The following is a 25,199-nucleotide window of genomic DNA, read 5'->3' on the forward strand; positions in this document are numbered from 1 at the left end:
AAAGACAAATATAAAAATCAAAGTGAAAAGACTGATCTGTAAAAGCAAAACAATCAAATTATAGAGAGATTTTATGAGCAGGAATGAATCAGTAAACACTGGAGTCACAGCTTCAGAGTGAAGTGGAAAATAACAGTAAATTGGAATTCAGTTACTTTTTACTGTTGTTCAAGTGCAAGGGTACACTGTCAACTTTTTGGGAAAACGATGCAAAAATGCACTACCCAGAGACCCTCAATGAATGGATTACTAAAGATTACCACCCATTACTATGAAAAAGTAATACAACAGAAAAATTAATCCAAAATTAAAACAAGGAGAAGGGAAGCTATGGTAAACAAAGAAATTCATATAGCAAATTAGAAGGAATGAATAATATTTATTATAAACATAAAATAAAAAAAAAATAATAATGTAAATTTCCTATTCAAAGCAGACTGAAATGAAAAGTATAGACAAATAATTTAGAAAAGGAAAAGAGAAGTTCAAAGAGAAATCATTCCACTCTGATTTTTTTCCTTATTCTACAAGAGGCCAAATATTCTAATTAATTTTAATTAGAAATTAACATATTTATATAAAATATTAAATGTGCTATTAGAAAAACTAAATTATATATTTTATAAACCAATAAAGAAAATAATCTATGTGAAAAAGACTTTATCAATTCTATAAAATTAAGAAATTGAAAAAAGTAACAAAAACATGGCAAATAAAAAGCACAATTTAAGGTGATAATAACTGCAATATATTCCTATACTCACTGTAATCACATGTTAATAGCATCTATTAAAAATGAGAGCTCCCCTTGTAACTATGTACTGCCCTAAGTAATAAAACTAAGCACAACTTCACACAGAATAAGTGGAAATTAATTGATGGAGAAAGATACACCTGAAAAAGTAATCTCTCCCCCAAGAAAATTCTTGTGCCTCAATATTTATAATAAACAAAGAACTTAAGATAAAAATATTAAGTAAAAAATAGATACTAAGAAAAGTAAGGGTATACAAGTAATATTTTAAAAGTCATATATACACATATGTAACTAAAATATAGTCATATAAAGAAAAAAACCCAGATAAAACCTAAACAGTAAGGAGATTCCTCAAAAAACTAAAAATAGAGTTATCATATGATCCAGCAATCCCACTCCTTGGCATGTTATCTGGAGAAAACTCTAACTAGAAAAGATACATGAACTCCAATGTTCATAGCAGCACTATTTACAATAGTCAAGACATGGATGCAGCCTAAATGTCCATCAACAAATGAATGGATAAAGAAGATGTGGTGTATGTATATATATATATATATATATATATATATACATACATATACAATGGAATAAAAATGATAAAATTATACCATCTGCAGCAACATGGATGGACCTAGAGATTATCATATTAAGTGAAGTAAGTCAGACAGAGAAAGATAAATATCATATACTATTACTTATATATGGAATCTTAAAAAATGATATACATAAACTTATTTACAAACTGGAAACAGAGAACTATATACAATATCTTGCAATAACCTATAATGAAAAGAATCTGCAAAAGAATATATACATGTATATGTATAACAGAATCATTCTGCTGTACACCTGGAACTAACACAACATTGTAAATCAACTATACTTCAATTAAACCCCCCAAAATTTATACAAAATTCACAAATCCACAATTGTAACAGAAAAGTACAACATATCCTCTCAGCCAAAATTTATTTAGTATATAAAAGATTTGTGTGACATAATTTAAATGCTATCATATGCCTATGAACTGTATCAATAGATTTAGGAAAATAATGTGCAATACTACTCTTGAGTTTCAACTCTACTTGATGATGGGGATGTAGAATCTAGAAAGCATTTCTTGCATTTTACAGCATTGAGAAGTAAATATATGTTTTACATATATATTTATTTAATACCAGTATTTAAACATCGACCAATATCAAGTTTTCATATACTATGACAATTTAGGAAGAACAAAATTGAATCAGTTTACTTAATTAAGGTTAATAATTCCCAAATTTAAGGCTGAATATTTATTATTCAAAACCATTCCCACCATATCCTTAATTAAAATGATTAACTGCATTATCAACTCCTTTTAAGACAAAGGTAGTAGTAGTGTTTTGGTGTGTGGTAATCCCATCATACATTAGACTAAACTTTTCAGGGACAATTTAGGGCATTAGCAAACAAAATGTCAATATGTGAATAAAGCCCATGAGATAGAATTTGAGACAAAAATTTAAACATTCTGGTGGTAACAAAATGTACTAATTATTACATAAACTTAAAGAATGCCTTAAGATTTTTACCCACACATATATGGTCAATTAATATATGTTCAGAATATACAATGGAGAAAGGATAATCTCTTCAATAAATGACATTGAGAAAACTGGATAGCTATATGCAGAAGAATGAAACCAAACCACTATTTTACATCATACAGAAAAATTAACTCGAAATAGATTAAAGACTTAAATATTAGACCTGAAAACATAAAATTCCTAGATGAAAACATAGATGGTAAGTTTTTTGACATAGGTTTTGGCAATCACTTTTTGAATCTGAGATCAAAAGCAAAAGCAACAAAAGAAAAATAAACAAGCAGTACTACCTCATGTTAAGAAGCTTCTGTATCACAAAGAAAACCATCAATAAAATGAAAATGCAACCTGCTGAATGGGAAAAATATTTGCAACTCATGTATCTGGTAAGGAGTTAATATACAAAATATAGAAAAAAACTCATACAACCCAACAGTAAAAACAACAACAGCAACAACAACAACAATTTGATTAAAAATAGGCAGAAGATCTAAATAGACATTTTTTCCAAAAAAGACATACAGATGACCAACAGTTACATGAAAAGGTGCTTAACATCACTAATCCTCAGGGAAATGCAAATCAAAACCAAAATGAGATATGACCTCATACCTACTAGAATTGCAGTTATCAAAAGGACAAGAAATAATAAGTGTTGACAAGGATATGGAGAAAAGAAAATCATTTGTGCACAGTTGGGGGGAATGCAAATTGGTATAGCCACTATAGAAAACAGTATGAATATTTCTCAAAAAATTAAAAGTAGAACTACCATAGAATGATCCAGCAATTCCACTCCTGGATATTTTCCAAAGAAAATGAAAACACTAACTTAAAAAGATCTATGCACCCCATGTTCATTGCAGCATTATTTACAACAGCCAAGACATGGAAACAACCAAAGTGATGGATGAATGGTTAAAAACATTTTGGCATTTATACAATGAAACATTATTCAGCCATAAAAAAAGAATGAAATCGTGCCATTTGCAACAACTTGGATATACTTACTTTGAAGGCATTATACTAACAAATAAGTCAGGCTGAGAAAGACAAGTACTGTATGATCTCACTTACATGAGGAATCTTAAAAAAATACAAACTCAGAAAGAGCAAGCTCACAGATACAAAAAATAACCTGGTTATTGCCAGAGGCTGGGGTGTGGGTGATGGGAGAAATGGGTGAAGGGGGTCAAAAGATACAAACTTTCAGTTATAAAGTAAATAAGTCACAGGGATGTAATGTACAGCATGGTGACTATAGTTAATAATTCTGTATTACATATTTGAAAGTTGCTAAGAAAGCAAATCTTAAAAGCTCTCATCACAAGAGAAAATTTTTGTAACTATGTAAAGTGGCAAATGTTAACTAGATTTATTGTGCTGATCATTTCACAGTTTATACAAATACTGAACCATGATGTTGTATACCTGAAACTAATATAATGTTATATGTCAATTATACCTCAATAAAAATGAGATTATAAACATGAACAAAAATATGTTTACTCTGAAATCTAGTTGAAGAAATTAAAGGTCAGAAATTATTGCCTATGGTCATGGGGCAGACATTGAGAGAACTGAGATTCTAATCCAGGTACACTTGATTTCAAAGCCTAAATTGTTTTCAAGGATACCTGATACTTCTCTGAAGAAACTGATAATGGATATAATACAACATACAATCTAGTAGCTATATTTAAAATAAGACAAGTGGGATTTAATCATCAGGTCTCATGAACTGTGTTAGCCTGATGAAAAATCAACATTATCTTTTCCAAAGTTTCTTGGAAATAAGTGCTTTCTAAAATGAGGGAATAAGATGAGAGATAATAAATTAGTTAATAATAAAGATTTTAAAAATTGATTGAAGTTTATTTTGGTTCCTATCATTAATTTACTAACTGTTCCATATTAAAGGAGAAGAAAGAAAAAATAAGCACAAGAGAAAACCTTGCAGAGATATCAGCTGGAGAGCTGACTGATGGATTAGATGAGTACATAGATTACTTTTATTTCAAGTTCCTACACTTACCAGTGAGAACCAGACTGGTCCTTCTTAAGATTCCTAATTTCTAAATTCTTAATTATTCATAGTTGCACTAGTATGCGGTATTTTATAGGCAAATAATATTTGTTAAAGTGTTCAGTGTGGCAGTATGTGTGTTTCTATATATAGTCCTTTACATTTCAACAGAAAGTGTAATACATCTATTGAGCATGAATAATTCACAGGAAGACTATATATCTATTTTCTTTGTATTTGTCCAACAATTTACTTCCTTTTGGTAACACTAATAAGTCAACATGGAGAGGTCCTGGCATCTTTGCTGCTCCTCTGAGAAAGGAAACCTTTCTAACTTAAAAGGACAATGTATTCATCTAGAATTCTTTTCATTTATTATTTAAATGCTCCCTAGAACAATCCACATATCCTTGTATTTGATAAAATATCAGGTTAAGAATAGCTGGGGAGTAATTTTTTACTTCAACTTGAATAATTGCTGGAAGACAGTGCAGCAGTAGAAGTTTAAATGATACATCTAAATTACTGTCCTTTAGAGAACTGCAGGAGGAATTTAAATTACAAACCAGACAACAAGCTAAATATTGTCAGCTAAGCAGAAGTCTCCCTGAGTTCATCTAAGTTCCTGCTGAGGAGTCTCTTGTTATGTGTCTCATACTAGTTTTCCAATGACAAACTTTAGATTTTGTTACACATTTTTCCTATAACTGCATTACTCTATAGGACTGTTAAAAGAATTAAAAGGACAAATAAAGGGTATTGTATGAAACAAAAAAGAAGGTAGTTGAGTTTTTAAAAGAAAAATTCACGGTAATGCAGGAATTGGGTATGCTTGCAGGCAGAAAAACATGGAATTACATTTGTTAAATATTGCAGATTATAAAGAGTATCATTTACATATAAGGCATTTATAGTGGAGTAGCGTTAACAGTTAAGAAAGTAAACGATGAGATTGCCTCTGGTCCTATCTCCTATCATAACTCCTCTGTGGGATTTTTTTTTCTCCAGATTTTTCTGTTTGTTTGTTTATGTAAGATAAAACAACATAACAAGCAGCATATAGAAAGGAATACAAACGTGAAGTGGAGGCTGCTTCAACAGACTGACAGAAAACAGGCACTGATAAAAGTGCAAACACTACTGTTCCTAAAAGCAGTCTATAATTCATCTGTACCCAAAGCTGTTAAACACATATACCCCAGCAATAGTCATTAGCAGAAATGGTGCCTTATTACCTTTTTGTAATTTTTATGATATTTGTAATCCAAGTATCAGTGTATGTCTATCCCAGCTAAGAACTGTCCTTTAAGACTCAGGCTAGGCTATTTATCTCAGGTTGTTTTCCTCTGATTAGCTTCATGACAATAAACACATATCCACATGTTCCATAGTCTGACCATAAATGCAGATGTGAGTGAAGCAGGCTCTAGCCAAAGGGCAAGCGTTGGAATCAACATAAGTCAGCTGCAGGATAATAAACCAGGGTAAATGCTCACTGCAGATCCCTTACTGTTGGGGAGAGACAACATCTCAGGCAGCAAGCTTAGCAATCAACAAGACCAGAGAGTATCCAGTTGCTGTCAAGAGCCTCAAGAATTTTCCTTCTTAAGGCTTGATGCATGTAATGGTCAATACCAGGAGTAATTAGTTGATTTACTCTCTACTTCACAATAAGTAATCATGCTTAGTCAAAATTATAAACCAAATCTTGTCTTATCCTAGCAAATTTACATTTTCCTGATTTTTAAGGACTTTTTTTTTTACAGCAGTTTTAAGTTCATGGTAAAACTGAAAGGAAAGTACAGAAATTTGAACTTATACTGACACATCATTATCACCTAGTCATAGTTCACATTAAGTTTCACTCTTGGTGCTACACCTTCTATGAGTTTGAACAAATGTATAGCATGTATCCACCATTATGGGATCATACAGAATGTTTCCACTGTCCTAAAAATCTTCTATGCTCCAGCTATTCATCCTTCCCTCCCTCTAATCCCTGGCAACCAATGATCTTTTTTATTGTCTACATAGTTTTGCCTTTTACAGAATGTCAAATAGCAAGAATCATATAGTACAGATTATTTTGATGGAAAAAGAAAAACTATTTCCTATACTTTGTCTTCATAATCCTATTCCTTTGCATCCACCCTTATAGCTAAACACTATCATTAATTTGGATGTGTACAAGGCTATTTGATACATATGTATATGAATATATTATATTTTAATTTTTAATTAAATTTCCAAAAATGATATTTCCTGAAACTTATTTTTCATGGGAAGTATTACCATTGAAAATTATCCATAATAAGTGAATATCTAAACTTTTAACCAGTCCCATATTAACAAATGCTTATTTCTTTCAAAGTTCTATGATTAACAAAACACTGAAATGATATCATTATATGTTTCCTTATTTAAATCCATCGGATGTCTCTAGTTTATATTTTTAATTTGAATCAGTATGAAGAGATTTGCACAGTTACAAAACAGCACTCCAAGGTGGTAAGGCGGTTTTACAAAAAAACGTAACCTCCCACAAGCAATTGTTAAAGAGTTCTTATTTTCAAAAGGTTTTTATTCCCTATATAGATTTTCTCCTTTTTTCTTTTGTTTAGTTGTTGATTGAATTCTAGTTCCTGACATTTTATTAGATTTTTTTAATTGAAGATATTAATCTTTTGCCTGATATGTGGGCGTATTACTCAAAATGTTGTTTATTTTTATCTTTTTTATTTTTGATCACTCTTGTCTTGCTACATGAATGCCTATTTTATTTGCTGTTTCCTAAAATCATCTTCTGATATTTTTGATCCTTATTTTATGCCATTTCAATATTGTTATTACTGGCTTTTACTTACAAAAGGTTAATACAGTTATTATTTTATAGCCTGTGATTTAAAAACTGAGCTCATGTTAAATATTATTCTTCTTTAAATTAATGGATTCAAAATTATAATAATTCCTTTAAATTCCTCTTACATTGTAATACACAAGTTTTTATTTTATATAAAGTCTCCCTTGTCATTCATTGCTAAACATTTCAATGTCTAATGTAATTTTGTTAATCCATTATGTATTTAGACTTTAATAATTAACTTTCTTATACTGCATTTTCAGTCAGAGAATATGTCTTTCAGATATTGTGTCTTATTTTTCACTTTATTTTGTTGATTCCATTGATTCTCACTGTGTAATTTTTTTGGATAAAAGGTTCTAAAATATATTTTAAATTAATTACATTTATTATAGTATTTATTCTGAATCCTTAGAAAAGCTGATAGCTTTGTCTATCAGCTTCTAATTAAGTCCTTTTATAATCTATCACAATCTTTTTTAGGTTCTTTCAGTTTGTGGAATTTGGTTTACATATTTCATCTATTTTTTTAAGTTAATATAAGTTTGTAACAGCTATATTGTTTTATGGGATGTCTTATTTTGTGGTACTACTCTGCAACCCTATAAATTCCTTTCAACTTAAGTACTATGAGTCTATGTTTATGGGATTGTTAGGCAACTTTCTGGACATGATCCAAGTTCATTCTTGCCAGTTAGTTCAGTAATAGTCCAATTTGTACTAATTTGCAAATGGCCCATTAGTTGAACAAACATTTCTTTAAACTTACTTTATCTAACAAGTTGGTTTTAATTAACCAGTTTTGGGCCCATTTTTTAATTAGCTTGTTTTCTTATTGTTCAGTTTTATGAGTTCTCTGTATATTTTGGATAACATTTCTTTATCAGATTTATATTTTGCAAACATTTTCTCCCAGTTTGTGGCTTATCTTCTCATTCTCTTAATTTTCTTCAGACAGTTCTTGCCAGCCCAATAGTTGTTTTGGTGAATGGACTGATTCCTGGAGCTCCTATTCTGCTGTCTTCCATCACATTATTTTCCATACTATTTTCTTTTTCCTCTGCTAATGGATAACTCATTCTCTTAATGGGCTATACCATTCTCATTGTTCCAATTGCTGTATTATTTTTTATAATATGAAATTTGAAAGGGAAAAGAAATACTTTGCTATTTGTTCAGTATACAATTACCTTACAGAAGCATTTGCTATATTAACTGTAAACTACTCTCTGCAGCTACCTTTACTTTATTTTACCACTGTTTGCATTGCCTATTAAAACCTGTGGAAGAAAAAAGAAATTATACATTTTCATGGCCAGGGAACAACTCAATCTTAGTGGAAAGAAAAATGTATTGAAGCCAATTGAAGCCAAAAGAAACAGAACACTTTTTGTTTTCAGAACTACTCCTGGTCTTACACAGGTCTCAGATAATTTATACTTCTTCAAGCCCTGAACAAACCCTCTAGCTACTCCTGGATTTCTGCTTCCAATTTCAAAGCTTGCTCCCAAGTGAAGCAAAGAGAATTAGACTTAAAATATTCCCACTGGAAGGACTGGCTTCTGTTTTCTTCCTTAAAACTTTTCTTCCCAGTCATATGGGTTATTATGAACAGCATATTTGATTGTATCTATGCTCTTAATATCACAGAATGCAAATAGCAGAAGATATTTTAGATTTATAAGGTCAATGGTTTTTAAACTTTATTAAATCAATGGGATTTTTCACACCGAACTTACAAGCATATGTTTATGTGTAAGTTTACGTGTGTGTAAGAAAGTGTGTGTGTGTATGTGTGTAATAATAGGGTTCTTCAAATAACAAAAGACCCCCACCCACGTAATCTCTTTACCCACTTAGCCCCTTCAGGCAATCCTTAAAACACCTCTGAGTAATCATCTGACTAGTCTAGACATAATTGAAACTACTTACATAATTTTATCTCAGACAGTATTAGAAACTAACATACAAAAAGTGGTAAGTGATCTATTCAAGATCCACACTGCATTAAGAAATGAACAGTGCATATATTCTATACATATTGACCACTCTGGTTTTGTTCTTATTTTCATAGTTTTTGATTAACTGAAGTCTATGTTGGGACACAAAGCTCAGTAATTTGAAATGATGAGAGAAATGTTGAATTTATGATTTCATGTATATATAAAATAGGTGATCAAAATATTAGCTTCAGTCAAGGTTTTACAGACTGCAAAAACAGAATTCAAGCTAATGTAAGGAAGGAAAGCATATGCTGAAATATCTTGTAATAATTCAAGTACAGTATAATTTCATAAATGGCAGGAACTAGAAAATCATCAGAAATCCAGAACCCAGGCTATTGTTTCCTCATGCATTTTATTTTTGCTGCTATTCTGTGACTCTGTTTAATTATCTTCTATCATCCATGATTTAATTCTCCATGCACACAGAAACAACAGAAGGATGCCACAGGGTCTAATAGCAGCCTCACTAGATTTTATCCTTTGCATCCTTTGCTCCTGCAATTTGTCCCAAATGAATTTCAAACTTCCAAAAGAATGTGATTGGACTGGCTCAGATGAAGTGAATTCCTGTGGCCCAATTAATTGCAGCTAATGAGTTTGCTGTAAGGTTGAGTAAAGTAGTTTACTGAAAATTCAGTTTATAGTCTTGTAAAAAGTAAGCATTGGGGAAAGGCAATGAATAGGCAGAGCACAGAGGATTTTAGAGCACTGAAAATACTCTGTATGAAAGTATAATGAGGTATATATGTCATTATACATTTGTCAAAATTTATAGCATATATAACACCAAGAGTGAAACGTGAGGTAAACTATGGATTTGAGTGATTATGATGTGACAATGTAGGTTCATCCCTGTTAAAAAAATGTACCATTCTGGTGAGTGATTTTGATAACTGAAGACGCTATGTATGCGTACAGGCAGGGATTATAGGGGAAATTTCTGCACCTTCCTCTCAAATTTGTTATAAGCATAAAGCTGCTCTAAGAGAATCTTTTAAAATATAATTTAAAATAGAGTAAACAATAAATCTTCATTATTATCTTCCTTGTCACCATTATATGCACACTGATGGTGAAGGATAATCTTCTAACTCTAATTTACATGTTTATTCTAAAGCAATATGCAAACACAGCATTGTAAATGGTCTGAGAAATACGAAAATCTAAAATGTAATACTCTGATGCACTACTCCAAAAAGTGAACCTTGTAAAGCATGTTCATAAAAAAATAACAATAGTGATCAAATATAGATGATTTCAATTTATTGAATTAATACCAGTTACAGCTAGAATAGTATGTAACCAATAATATATATAATCCCTAAGAATAGGAGTTTGGTCTCTACTTTTTTTCTTACTGTCTAATTTTTGAATTCTGACTCATTACAGTCTTTGGAAAAGCTTCAGCAAAAGCGTTTCTACTTAACCCAAAATAAGATGTCATATCCTAAGTGTTATAGGCAATGTGTTATTTAAAAGTGGAAGGACTGCTAATTATTGGGGATGCTCACATGGCTGAGACTGAATCTGAGAGTCAATGCTGCTGCTCAACAAAGCACTGAGACAGTTTGAACACTTTTGAAGGATAAAATTGGAGGACTCAGAGCATTTGCAGCCTAAGGCTATGGCATGAAGAAGCCACAACATTGACTAGAAACCACAAAACTGTTTAAAGTAACATTGTGGGAGTAGGGGAAAAAGTGTTTAGAAGTGTTTGATTTTTTAATATTTCTGAGTACACAAAGGATAAAAAGTTTTGAAATGCAGCATTACCATATCTGAATCAGTTTAGTGTCTGTATTACAAAAATCTCTTTGGGTTTGTATGAGAGAAACTGTAGTGGAAACATCAAGGGAAAAGAGCATCACTTTTTTCACATTAGAACATTCTGAGACTTTACAACTGAATATGTTTCTTCAATTTTAATTCAGAGACACATAGATACAGGGACAAACTTACCTAATGCCTTGCTTTCAAATTTAATGGCATATTTAATAAAATCACATCCAGTTAAACAGACTATGAAGTTTTGCTCCCTTGAATTGCATTAGTATATCTCATTAATTCATAAGGCTGTTAGACTTTCTTAGTATTTGTGGCCCCGGTCTTATAAACGAGTTGCTGGCACCAGAGGCTCTGTCACCCAGCAAGCTTTGTTAAAATTACTGCAGCTTAAGAGCCCTCACATTGGACTTGTTTACTTCCTATAGCTGAAATTAACCATGGTGCCTATTAGTCCAAAAGAAACAAAAATTTCAAATTAAAGCCTCAGTACTTCTCATTTCTTATGGAACCCTTACATCAAATGTATTCACAAAGAGGTGGGTAAAGGCATTGAACTATTCAAATCACAGTCAAGTTTTAATAGGATACTACTGCTGTCTCCTTTCTGTAAGATTTCAAAAGCAGCAACAAAGACAACATTAAATCCTAACCTTCCTTGTGTTAATATTCAATCTAGTGTGCAATTTTGATCTTCAAGAGATAGATTAAGTATTTTTTTAACTGAGAAATAATGCTAGCACTTGAGTGAGAAATGTATTATGCAAGTTTGATAAAGGGGTGGAGTAGATCTAGCTCCCCAATTTACTACAAAAAAAAAAATGACATGGGTCCAAGAGGCCAATTTTATTTTCCTAGAGAAAGACACGCCAAAGTATCTCAAGCAGATTTTGTACCATTAACTAAATCCTTACTATCTGTTAGAAAAGATGCAGTATGTTTTACCTGCCTTATCTCTATTAACTCTAATTCAAAATTGTGGGGTAAGTACTACTACCTCATTTTATAGATGAGAAAAACTGAAGTGTAGAGAAGTAAATCGTTCAAAGTCACAGAGCCAGTTGACGGTAAAGCTGTGACTTCAACCCCACTCTACAGGACTCTATACCCTCAGATCATTTTTTTTTTAAGTTAAACTATTTTATATCAAATTTTTCTATCAAAATAACTATGTTCTGAAAATTCAATGAATTTAGTATATTTTAGTCTATTTTAAAACATTCTCATATCCTAAAAAGAAAAATGGTGCCCACCCCTCTTCCTAGGTAACTATTACTCTATTTTCTAATTCTGCAGATGTGTTTTTCTGATCAGTTCATACAACATGTATTGTTTTATGTCTGACTTCTTTCACAAAGCATAGTGTCCTAAGAATTTTTAAAGTTTATTGTATTATTATCTGTTTAAATATTCTCAGAAAGTGTTATTAAAGAATGTTGAGTTCAAAAAACATTAGAGCTACAGTCTCCTGTATATGCAGCTTAATCTGGGGATTTAAAATAATGTGTAGCATTAAAATTTAAAGATAATGTTTATTTTTCTCTAAATACATGCTTACATGTGCTCATATGTAGTTGGAAATGTACTTGATTGAAGTTTACTAAAGAATAATGAACTCTAAGAAAATGAGAATTAACAGAATGAGCAGAAATTAGATAAAATAATCTATAAGAAGGTTCTTTTACCATTACATATGCAAAGGTCCCTTCCCATTTTAAAATCTCTTTTAACTGTAAAGACTCTTATTATCAAGTTCTTAAAGTTATAAACTCTAGAAAGGCATATCTAAATAATAATAGGTCTAGTAAAAATTACATTAATTTATTTGAAATGTAGGTGGATGAGACTATAAAAAATGTAGGTGAGTGCTACTGAAATTACAGTCACGTAACCAGAATAGAGGAACAATTGTTTCAGTCAAAAATATTAGGTAATTATTCTTCATTAAAATTTATGTGTAAAATCTATTGTTTGTTTTTAATTCTCAACACTTCAATTACATAGAGCTTTTATTTCTGATAACTATAGTGAAAAAATAATCATTGTTAAAATACAAAAAAGAGACAGAAAAAAATTACTGACAAATAAGTATAAATACAATCCAATGGTAAATAAAATATAAAAGATAAGAAAATCAAGAAAAATACCTCCATCAAACCCAGAAAGAAATACAAGTGGAAATGAAGCTTAGGGCTGTTGGCCCAAGAACAAACACAGGTAGCCAACAGCTAGGTGCCCTCATGGTAAAAGGAGTAAGAAATGTTTAAAATGCCATGGAGGCTCACTGCCAAGAAACTGAGATGGGACATCTCACCAATGAAATGAGGCTGAACAAAGCCATGACTACTATGTGGGAACATGGGTTTTATAAGGCTAAAATTTAGGAAAGCTACAATGACAGAGACTCAGCCTCGAAACCAGGACCTCAAATCTTATTCAGGTGCCCTGAACCTTTAGGCATTCTGTGGTAGTGAGTAGATTCAACTCTAAAACAACGTGGCGGGAAGAATAAATCTTACTTATTCTGCCGGGGGTCATGAGCATTAAATGAGACAAAATAGTTTTGACTTGGCACAAAGGAGGTTTTCAACACAACCGTGATTATTGTCAGGATCTCAGTTGAGCTGGAAGAGCTGCGCTGCTATGTATCAGAGCAGCAAACTAAAGAGACAAGCCAAAAAAATCAGAGTTAACTGCAATGGTACAAACATGAGGCTAAAACCAAAGGAAGTGACGACTCAATCTGTGCCACTTTCCCCCCGAGGAACTTTGCTCCTGTCATATCAGGAGAATCAGCGTAGAAGTGGAAGTTGGAACATTTCACATATTCCACATGCAGTTTCCCTTATTTCATTTTTTTTCTGGTTTTACTTTATTTACAAATAAAATTGTATTCATGTGCTAACTTGATACACCAAGTATACATTGTGAAATGATTACCACAAGTAAGTTAACATATCCATTACTACACATAGCTCCTGTTTTGTTTTTGGTGAGCATGCTTTAAGATCTGCTTTCTTGGCAAATTTCAAGTGCACAATCCAGTATTATTAACTACCATCATCTTGCTGTATACACTGACATTTTTGACTAGGGTTTGTCTATACCATAATTTAGTAGTTATAATTCTGATTCACCAGGAATTCTACTATTATTTATTTAACACCTCAAAACATTTCAGCAAAAATTATGTGGTTTACTGTTTTGTTTTGTTTTGTTTTGGAGTTCCCTGTGCAGCAAAACTGAAATGATACAGCTGAGATCAACTCTACAGCCATCTTCCTCTATACACATTCTAACACATAGAAAAGTTCCCTCCTATGTGGCAATAGTCTGTTTGATACATACTTGCTTTTTGTAAAATTGCCAAGTCTCTTTCCTCTTTTTCACAGGATATTGTAACTATGACCTAAGCAGAGAATGGGAGAAGAACATGCAGAATAATATAACAGCACTGGATGCCAGAGCAAAGTCATTCCCTGGAGAGATTCAGGAAGAGCACCAAAATTAGCAAACCGAAGGCACTCATTCACTCATTTATGCATCTGGGACTGTTTATTAGGTGTATACTGTGCATCATTTCGAGAGTTAGAAAACTGTGAAGAGTGACTAAGCCTGTGCTTATTCCAGATGCTCCTCAAAATATTTCAAGCAATACAGTTTCTCTAATTGTTTTCCTCCAGTCTTCAGGAATGCAGTATTATTATTCTGTATAATTAACTTGTAAAGAAAAAATGTTCTATTTTATTTTCAAAATTAGGGAGAAAAGAGTATTATGAGAGGTGCCATGCCTAGATAAACTCTGAGCTTGTGTTTTGGTATAAACAAGGACCATTAAAACAGAAAATGGCTTGCTACAGAACACTGAGTGCTGGCAATTCTGTAAAACAGGGCTTTTTTCTGTTTCCTTAAGGCAGCTTATAAGATTCTGGATGCTATTTATGTAAACTGTTTCATAGGGAGAAACATGTACATTGTTTATTTAAAAGATGTTTGTCTTTTAAGATCTTTTTTGTATGTTTGTAGAGAAAAATGTGTTCAGTCAACATAGTGCTTTACAATTTTCTCTACAGAGAAGACGTTAAATAAGGCAAAACTCAAACTAACAAGCCCCAAACAAAGAACCCCCCCAAAAAAAAACCCCTGAAGAATTTATGCAGATTTTTAACAACTCACTTTAAGTTTGAGGAGCCTGAGTTCTGGCTAAAAATCTGTGTGAGGTTTTTCAGGCCTGACCATAGATGATCACAAAGGATTTATCTGACAGGCTTCATGGAGGAAAACTGCACATCCCCACACCAGATCCAGTGCACAGCCAGGGCATCAGAGTCTCAAGGAGAGTTGCATGCAGTCAAGGATTCAGGGCCCTCTGTGTATTTGTATATACAGTAGTCCCTTACAGTACGCCCACAGCGGGTTCTGCCTCGGTGGATACAGAGGACCAACTGTCCACATATTTGCATTCCTAGCCCAAGTATTTTCATTCCTATGTCTTTTCATCTGGAGTCTTCATAGGCATATTTATGAGGTGGAGGGAAAATGTTGAAAAGACTCTTCCCTCTCCTCTCTGATTCAATCCTTTTCAACTCCTAGCCTTTCCTGGTTCCCTACCCTAGCGCTAGGGTCCATAAAACTACAAGTTCCTTGGACAGTGATGTGCTAATGCACCTGCCCCTCACCTACTGCACTTGCTATGTTCTTGGGCTGTGGATAATGGATCAGGGCGAGTAGGTACAATCTCTGGTTTTAACATCTTGCTTATGCTATCTAGTAAGCTATTAAATGTTTGATTATTACTTTCATTTTTGGTTTGCTGCTTTGATAGCTACATGAACACCTGAGAATTTAGCTCTCTCCAGCTCAGCTGAGCTCCCAATAAAGTTATGTTTTCTTCAGAGGTTTTAAAAAGTCCTTCTAACTATGTCAGTCAGTCAGGTAAATTTCCTTTCTTCACCAGGCAGATATTTAATGGATATACCCTGAGGCCTGAGCCTTGCTAAGAGCTGGATCACAAAACAGAAGAGGCCAATGTTCCTACTCTTGGGAAAGTGGAGAAAAAAATTTGCAAAGAGGAGATGATTATAAACCCTGGACACTTTTCCAAGAACATATAACAAAGAAGAAAATTCAGAAGTACAGTAAAGGTACCACAGTTCTACTCCAAAACTGGGATTGGGGTACTTTACCCATGTAATGTTTTACTCCTACATGAAATAGATGCTGGCATACGTGGGTTAAAAAAGGGAAGTGCAGACTTCTCCCAACCGTTTGCACAAATGCAGATCACAGTGTCTCCATGGACTGCCAGAACTGTGACCTGAAATTCCTCCTTAAAGATACTCACTTGTTCCATGAATACAGACCTTTCTCACTGGGTTATTTCAGTGAGGTTGGTCTTACTAAAAAAATATGTGACTGGCCTTCATTTTATTTAACATGCAGACATGTTTAATTAAATGAATCTTAGTTAAGATAAAGAATTAAAATTATCTTCTGGTGAGAAGAGGGTGTCTGGACATAAGGCTAACTGACTGTAGAAGGCTGGTTTAGATGGAGCCGTCTTGGAAGGAGAAGGGTGAGGGAGCCAGCATGTGGCCACCAGTATCTGGAGGATATACTACTCAGCCATAAAAAAGAATAAAATAATGCCGTTTGCGGTAACATGAATGAACCTAGAGATCGTCATTCTAAGTGAAGTAAGCCAGAAAGAGAAAGAAAAATACCATATGATATCACTCATATGTGGAATCTAAAAAAAAAAGGACACTATGAATTCATCTACAAAACAGAAACAGACTCTCAGACTTAGTAAACAATCTTATGGTTACCAGGGAAAGGGTGTGGCAGGGGATAAATTTGGGAGTTTGATATTTGCAGGTGTTGGCCACTATGTATAAAAATAGATTTTAAAAAAGTTTCTTTTGTATAGCACAGGGAACTATGCTCAATGTCTTGCAACAACCTTTAATGGAAAAAATATGAAAATGAATATATATATGTATATGTAAGACTGGGACATTGTGCTGTACACCAGAGATTGATACATTGGAAAATAGTCAGGAAGCAACAGGAAAGCCATGGGAGGCATACATGGGGACAAGAGAGGAATCAAAGGGAATTCATTACGCTGTAATTTTAATATTCTGTTTGCAGCAAATAACATGGATGCAAAATATCAGTTATATCACAGTATGCTCACAAAAGTTCAATTATTCAATGTCAAGTTTGCTCTAGTAGTTACCTACATTTATATGTGACACATGAAAAAATATATATATATACACATAAATATTTAGTTATGAGTGGCCATAAGGCTTACACTGAGATCCACTCAAAATAGAAATATTACACTGATGCTTTATTTTCCTTACTTATAAGGCAAACTCTCTAATTGATGAGTCATAATCTGCTGGAATTCTCAGACTATTATGATCCAAGAAAGTTTTCTGGAGCTATGTGTTTGGATACTTGCATTGCCAGCATTCACAGCTCCTGTTACAGCTGGTGTATCCCAGCTCTCCCAGACACTCTGTCAAAATAATGAGATAGTGGAAATGTAGAGTGTACATCTCAGTGTTCAAAACCCAGTTCTGGCACTTGAGCTCTGCATGTGTCACAGAGAGAATATATCTATAGAATGATTTTTATTTGACAGGAATCTCCCACTTGCTTACCCATCATAACTTCAGAAGTACAAGTTCACTCTAATGATAAATTTTAAACTTCTACATCAAATAATACAATTTAGGATTATTCTAATGTGGGCTCTAAGTAAATGTCCACAATTTACCAAGACATAGAGGAAAATTTTTTGTCATTACTGCACTTTTGGGGAGTTATTACAAATCATAATACTAGAGGCCAAATGATTTTTACTACCTCAGATTCTCATTCTCAGGAGACACATTTCCATATAATCCAAAAATATTAATAGTTATTTTTATGTTAAAGAGCACATAACATTTCTTTTAATAAACAAAATTTTCTCTCTCTTTACTCCTTTCCCAAAAATTCTTGATAAAAAACTGCATAGTCTATAATATTTCCCTTCTTCTACAAGAATTGAAAATGCCCACCATGTTGGCGTTCATTATTTCTGCACCTGTTCTAAACCCCTTCTATTTCTTTCACAATTTTCTTCCAACAAATTATTTCATTCTCATATCTTTATGACCTACAGAAGTACTTACCTACAAACCCCAAATATTCTCCAGTAGGTCCTTCAAAACTAGTTAAAGTCTCCCCAGATTTCTTGAGTCAGGAATCTACCTACTCTTGGTCTACATTTGCTCACTACTCTCAAAACTTTCTCTTTAAATTATGGATTATTTTCCTAGTACTTTGACTGCTTTCTTGATAGAGACCCTGTAACATCCAACATTTTAAAAGATTTTTCACACTTTTTAGCTTTTCCATGATATTGAATAACACTGCAGCACATCCCAGTCTTTTGAAAATTATATTTATTTTGCCCTTCTATTCTTCCGTACACTATGTTGATACGTCAGTCTTTTAGGTAGATTCCTCTTTATTTACTGTTAAAGGATTAGGTCATTGTGCTGTCACTACAGCTCTGACAACTGAAATGAGTCAGCTTATGTACATGGTGTGCTATGCATCATGCTTTAGTAAAAAAAAAAAATCTAATCATGGGCCATTTATGCTACTCCCAAGTCTTTCCAGATGACTTTCATTCATCTACTCTAATCACTGCAACAGGTTTTGCCTCCCTATTTCTTCCATGCTCTGGTACTCTGGCTCACCAGCTACATTTGAAGCCAAATTGTGTATATGATTTTCTTTAGGTTACCAACCTGGTATTCTCACTTAACCTTTGGTTTATATTTCCTCAAGCTTTGGTTTACACCCAGATCCAGGCAAGCCAGCCTTCTTAGAGAGACTTGGTTTCAAAGACCAACAAAGTAAGGCATCACCAGAAAAGTGATTTTTACCTGTCCTAAATGAAGGCCACAAAATATCTACACTTGTTTTAATATTTACTAATATGAGGCCTTAAAAGAGTTCTATAATATGTCTGATGAGTCAGTTGCTAATCTTGTGGTTTGCTGCACATAATGAACTGTTTTGCTCATTGCTTTTAAGATTTTCTCTTTGTCTTTCAACCGTTTGTGCTGTCTAGTTGTGAACTCTTGTTCATTTTCTGTAGTGTTTGTTGAATTTAGGTGTGCAGATTAATGTTTTCTTTGAATTTAGAACATTTTCAGTCATTATATTTTCTGATATTTTTCTGTATTTCTTTCTCTCTTCTAGTCTACCACAGTTCTATGAGAAACTATCTTAATTCTGTTTGTCAGATTGGATCATCTCTTTCGGCCTACTTTCAACCTTACTAATTGCTCCTTCTGCCACCTCCAATATGTTACTGAGCTCCAATAGTGAGTTTTTAATTTTAGTTATTGACCTTTTCAATTTTAAAATTTTCATTTGTTTTCTCTTAATGTAATTTTCCTATGTTGCTGATATTAATTTCTCAAATCACTGTCATCATACTTTAAATCTTAAACATGGTTTTCTTTTAACATATTTGTAATACTTTGTAATATACTAGTACTATAGTACTCATATTCTGAGAACATATTTATAATAGAAGCTTTGATTTTCTTCTAAATCCAACAGCTGGGCTCCCTCTGAATAGTTTCTCAAAACAAACAGATGTTTACTAAAAAGTGATTATTAAAAAGAGATGACTAAATGAGCATAAAGTCATCTATTTCAAGGACTGAGATATAGGAGTAGTGTGTTTGTGGAAAACTTTCTTTTTGATATCATTTCAGAAATTTTCTCAGCACATTTTGTGTAGTCTTTTTGTGTGTGTGTACCATTAAAAGAAAGAATTATTGGAAAAAGAAAATAATCTCCTGTAATCTTCAACAATCTTCACAAAACTGTTCCTACGACTTCCTCTACTCTTTTGCTAATAATGCTATGTTTAAATATGACACTGATTTATATATATCCACAGTTTTCAAATACCTTAGTTTGGATCAAGCAGACATATCACTGAAGGTAAGATACAAACTGAAAAAGTATAAAATGTATGAAGTGTAGATATATGAAATCTTAATATACATCAAATAATTATGTACAAGAATTTTTAAAAATTTACCTTATCTGACACCATCTCCATAATTCAGGAAGCCAACACTTTTCAACAGAGCTTCATTATATGCTGATGAGAAGCTTTACATTCTATCCTTTGGTCCAATGTATACCTTCAGGCACAAAAGTTACAAAATCTGTTCTTAAAATCATTTCTCCCCACCAAGGCCAAAGCTTTCATATGTACCTTAGTTCATCTATTCTTTATGATAAATACTTTTCTATGAATTTATTCATCAATTAATTTCTGACGGGTAGTTAAAATAAATTTTTTCCCACTGAATCCAAGCAGTAGGCATATTCAAATTAAAACCATTATGTAAGTCTTATCATATTTTAATATTTCACAATGTTTCTTTACCTCAATTTGTAGGTTAATAGTACTACGGTATATTACCTCAATTTAAAACTGTGAGCATTTTTGATGTATCTTTTACCAATATCTGTAAATTGAGCTACAAGAGTAGAGAGGATGGGATAAGTTTCTGAGCACTGTGGAACTCGGTGGCTATAATGAGTATTTACTATATTTGCATGTCATATTTAATTTAAGAGACAACCTTGATTCTTCTATTAACGTTTTGCATAATTCTTTCCAAGAATTATTTGCATCAACATGTATGCATGCATGCATGTGTACATATACATATGTTTATGTACATGTGTGTTTATGCTTATATACATAGATTTATATTCATGTAATTAAGAAAAAGCAGACTTATATATAGGTTTGTACTTTTAAATTTCATCTGATTTACATCGTTAACATTTCACTTATCACTATTAACCAAAATTTGATTCTTACTTAGTATGTAATTGCTCATACATACAACACTTTAGTCAAACATTTCTGTATTATTGACTATTAGTTTTTTCCTCCAGAATTTTCATTCTCATAAATAACACTCTGAAGAACAACCCTGAAAACAAACCTAAGCTTGTATGTATTAATTATTTCTGGGAATTACTTAATTATTTCTAGGGAAAAGTCTTGATTGGGTAGGTAAAATAAATTATTTGAAAGCTAAATAAAGTTATGAAAGCTAGAATTATTAAAAATAAATTCTAATATATAATTCAAATTTCGTCAGGTAATATTTTATACTGCCAGTGAAATATTATGTATGGATTCTTATCCTCTCCTCATTTTATAAGGTGTTTAGTTTTTACATAATAAAAAAATAAAAACTAAAACAAAATATTTTTTACATAAAAATAAAAACAATAAAACAAGTCTACACTCTTTAGACTTGTATTAACTCTTGCTTTCTCAAATTAATTTTGTATTCTCAATGAAAAGCGTGATCCCAAGAGGTAAAAAGTAAAAACTTAAATCTCAGATCATTAATATTGCTTTTCAAAAAGCATTTAAAACTCTCTGCTGTTTGCATTTATATTAGGAAACATCCTTCTTAAATGTCAGAGAGCATGATTTCCAAATTCATTTATTTAAGCATTCTTATTAATAGTTCTGGTATTATTTTAATAAAACATAACTAATCAAGATATTTTATATTTCATCTGAATATTGTAGGTAAATCAGAATATATTAATCATTTACATGCAATCAGAATATTAGAATTTTTAGAGCTACAAAACTGCTGATTTATTGAGATATGTCAGCCACCAAAAGTAGCACGTAATGAGATGAGAACAAATAATTTATGCTGGGTAAATTCTAATCATATTTCTTAAAAAATTATTGTGTAGGAAAATGAACATGCACAACTATGGTTGAACTAATCTCTTTAACTAGAACAGTCCTGGATGTATTTAAAATATTAAGATTTCATTTAAAATAGTATTCATAGTCTTTCTTTCAAAAAATACATTTTAACTATTTTGGTCTCATTGCCAAGGGAAAACAAGAGGAACTCATAAACGGAGATTATTTTAATTATTATTTTATTTTCCTATTAAAATGGCAAGGCACATACTGAGTTTACCAGATATCATGAAAGAGTACATTCTTTTTGACTATAAAAACTATTTTGAGGTCTTTTTTCTCAGCAGTGGGATGTCACTTTGCAGGAGCAATTTCTAACTACAGATATATACAGGCACATATATAGATATAGACAGATACAAATACAAATATAGATATAGATATATGTATTCTATTTGCACAGAATTATTTATCATCATTAAAATATATTTGTGATAAATATCTCTACCACTTATGAAACTGAAAAAAATGACGAAAAAAATAGCAAATGTTGACTGAAGGGAAATTATCTTGCACTTTATGACAGCATCTAATTTAAATCCCTACTTTGTGACCTAAATCAACATTCTGAGTTTTAATTAAATTGATACTAAATAATAAATTCTTCAGCATAGTGAAATAAGTAGATTCAAACTTAATATATTTCCTAGAAAGTACACATTATTCACTTATGAATATATCTGTGAAAAATGAAAAAAATGTGGTTATTTAGAAATAAAACCAAGGTGAATATGACTCATATCAAAGCATGTCAAACAATGTTTTTAATTGTATTATTACCACATGGAAAGATTAAGGGTAGAATTTAAAAGACATATATTCTATTTATTTCACTTTTAAAACATTCTCTGATTTAGAAGGTGAGGTAAAAGGAATAAGTACATTTGCAAAAAAACATAGTGCACATATGTATTAAAAGGGAGTACATGTAATGAAGCTGCAATATATATTTTTTTCTTCAATGTGAATATGAGACAAAAGGAGAAAGAATGATGTAGGAAACATGCATTATCAAAAGGACCATACATTTCATTATCTTCATTTTCTGACTCCTCTCAATCACACATATCTCCTCTGCTGTTATGATTAACTGTGCAGAAACACACAAGATTGACAGTGAATTAACTGGTAAACACTGACATATAAGCGATCTCAATGACAAGCCCTCTGCAGGGTTTTGCTGCTAAACCATGAAATCTGTGGTCTTGAATTCAGGTCTAATATAATCCAAAGCTGATTTGGCCTCACCTCAGCTGTCCTGTGTTCTAGGTATTAATCAGCTCTCATACATGTTCTAGGAAGTCACCTCTCTCAGTCTCATGGTATAGGCTAAGTCAATCCTTGTTTTAGCAGGCCTCATGGCACTTCATTTCACTTCCACTAATTTATGTATTACCAATTGGAAGTATCAGTGAAATTTGGGGTCTTATCCATGCTAAAGGAGAATTTGATGGTGACTACAGAAAATAGCTTCATATACACAGTTATACTGCCAACATTACTGTGAGGTAACTATGAGGAAGCTATCCTATATTGCTATTAAGAATGAAATGCTATTTCTTCATAGATCCACATTACACAGTGATGCAAAAATCTCCTGTTCCTCTGTGTTCCCTTCAATTCATCTAAAATTTTCCTTCAACCAAAATCAAGGGAGTGGAAAGTATATTATTTGTCAATCTGTTTTTCCTAGTTCTCTCTTTTTCCCCCAAATAACTTGGACCAGAAAGAGTACAACAGCTCAAACCCACTTCCTGTATTTTGAGAAAATTTCTTATATAAATGTCTATGTTATGTCATTAAATTCAATCCTAATATATTAATAACAATTAATAAATTTACTACAGTGGACCCTTGAAAACTATGAGGCTTAATCTGCATGTAACATAGTCAGCCTTTTATATCCATGGTTCCTTGTATCATAGGATCCAAACAACCAGGACCTTGTAGTACCATAGTATTTGCTATTGAAAAATATCCACATCTAAGCAGACCACACAGTTCAAACCCATGTTGTTCAAGGAGCAACTGTAGGAGACGGAGAAGATGGCGGAGTAGAAGGACGCTCGTAAGTCACCCTCTCCCACAAATACACCAAGACCCACATCTACAGACCCACTCAGCCAACCAGAGCACCTGCGGAACTCCGACAGAACATCGCCCTCTTCAAAAGATAAAGACGCCAAAAATCTGGTAGGAGAAAAGGAAAAAAGAAAGAACAAAAGGCAAAGCAGCGCAGGACGGGTCCCGCGGGGAGGGAGCGGCAAAGGAGGACTGGTGCTCGCTCACTGGGTCTCTCCTCTCCAACTGAGAGGCCAGCGGGACGGAGGGGGAGCCTCCGAGGCTCGGATCTGTACAGAGCAGCCCTGGTCTGACAGAACTAAGTTAAACAGGCACAGAGCGTCCCCCCGACACCCAGCCTGAGACGCGGGCCGGCAGCGGCGGGCAGGGCCAGGCTGCACAAGCCGGGCGGATGACGGGGGCGGCTGCACGGAGGCAGCTCCGGGGGCCTGCAAGGGGCTGGGCGCCGTGGCTGTGGGTGTACAGGACAGAACAACCTGGGCCCTCCATAAAGCAGCAAGGTTGATGTGTTCTTGTGGGAAGGGTACATACCCCCATCTCTGAAAACCCGCGGAAACTTTTCAGGGGAAGAGAGGTGGGGCCCAGGCACAGCCGCCATATTCTCCGGCGCTTAGCACCCAGGCGGGGGCGGGGGCGAAACCTGCATCTGCACCGAAGGGCTTAGCAGCCTCAAGGGCCAGACTGAGACGGGCCTACAGCCCGGGGCAGATAGGATCCTTCCATCCTGGTCCCTCAGAGAACTTGCTCCACAAAGACAAACAAGGAGCTGGGTCTTGGCTCGGAGCAGGGACGAGGCTGCCCCTCGGTCTTCCCCAAGTCCACCCGCGGAGCGCGACCAGGGCGGAGCACGCAGCCGCACAGAGCAGCGGAGCTACCGGCAGGGCAGCGCAGGCAGAGGGAGAGGGCCCCCGCCTGTCGGAGGGGAACACAGCCCCTAAGGGAGGTGCTGGGAGGGGGCACGACCCGCCCTCCTGCCTGGCCAGTCTGCAACATCTGACTGCGGCATCCAGAGGGGCAGTGACCCACCCGCCTGCAGCAGAGGAGAGCTGCATCTGACCCCGTGTTAGGAGGAGGCACGATTTGCTTGTCGACAGGTGCTGGGAGCAGCACAGAAGAGGGTGCCAACGGAGGGCCTATGAAAACAAGCTGAGCTTCCAAAACAGGACAAAGACGGAAGGACTTCACATTAAAAGCACACAGACTCCAGGAGAACACCGACAACCCCTTTTTTTTTGTTTTGTTTTGTTT

The 25,199-nt window shown here is 33.8% G+C and overlaps 1 long non-coding RNA gene across 5 annotated transcripts in view; it reads right to left on the reverse strand.

The window, feature by feature from the left end:
• The window catches only part of LOC140698273 (uncharacterized), a 41,633-nt gene that overhangs the window by 8,833 nt on the left and 7,601 nt on the right, over positions 1 to 25,199 (reverse strand). For all 5 annotated transcript variants that reach the window (XR_012075933.1, XR_012075931.1, XR_012075932.1 and 2 more), the window contains exon 2: positions 20,151 to 20,256. This is a non-coding gene — a long non-coding RNA (uncharacterized lncRNA). The remainder of the gene's footprint in view (positions 1 to 20,150; positions 20,257 to 25,199) is intronic.

Source organism: Vicugna pacos, chromosome 9 (assembly GCF_048564905.1).
Source record: "Vicugna pacos chromosome 9, VicPac4, whole genome shotgun sequence".
NCBI classification, from domain to species: domain Eukaryota; kingdom Metazoa; phylum Chordata; class Mammalia; order Artiodactyla; family Camelidae; genus Vicugna; species Vicugna pacos.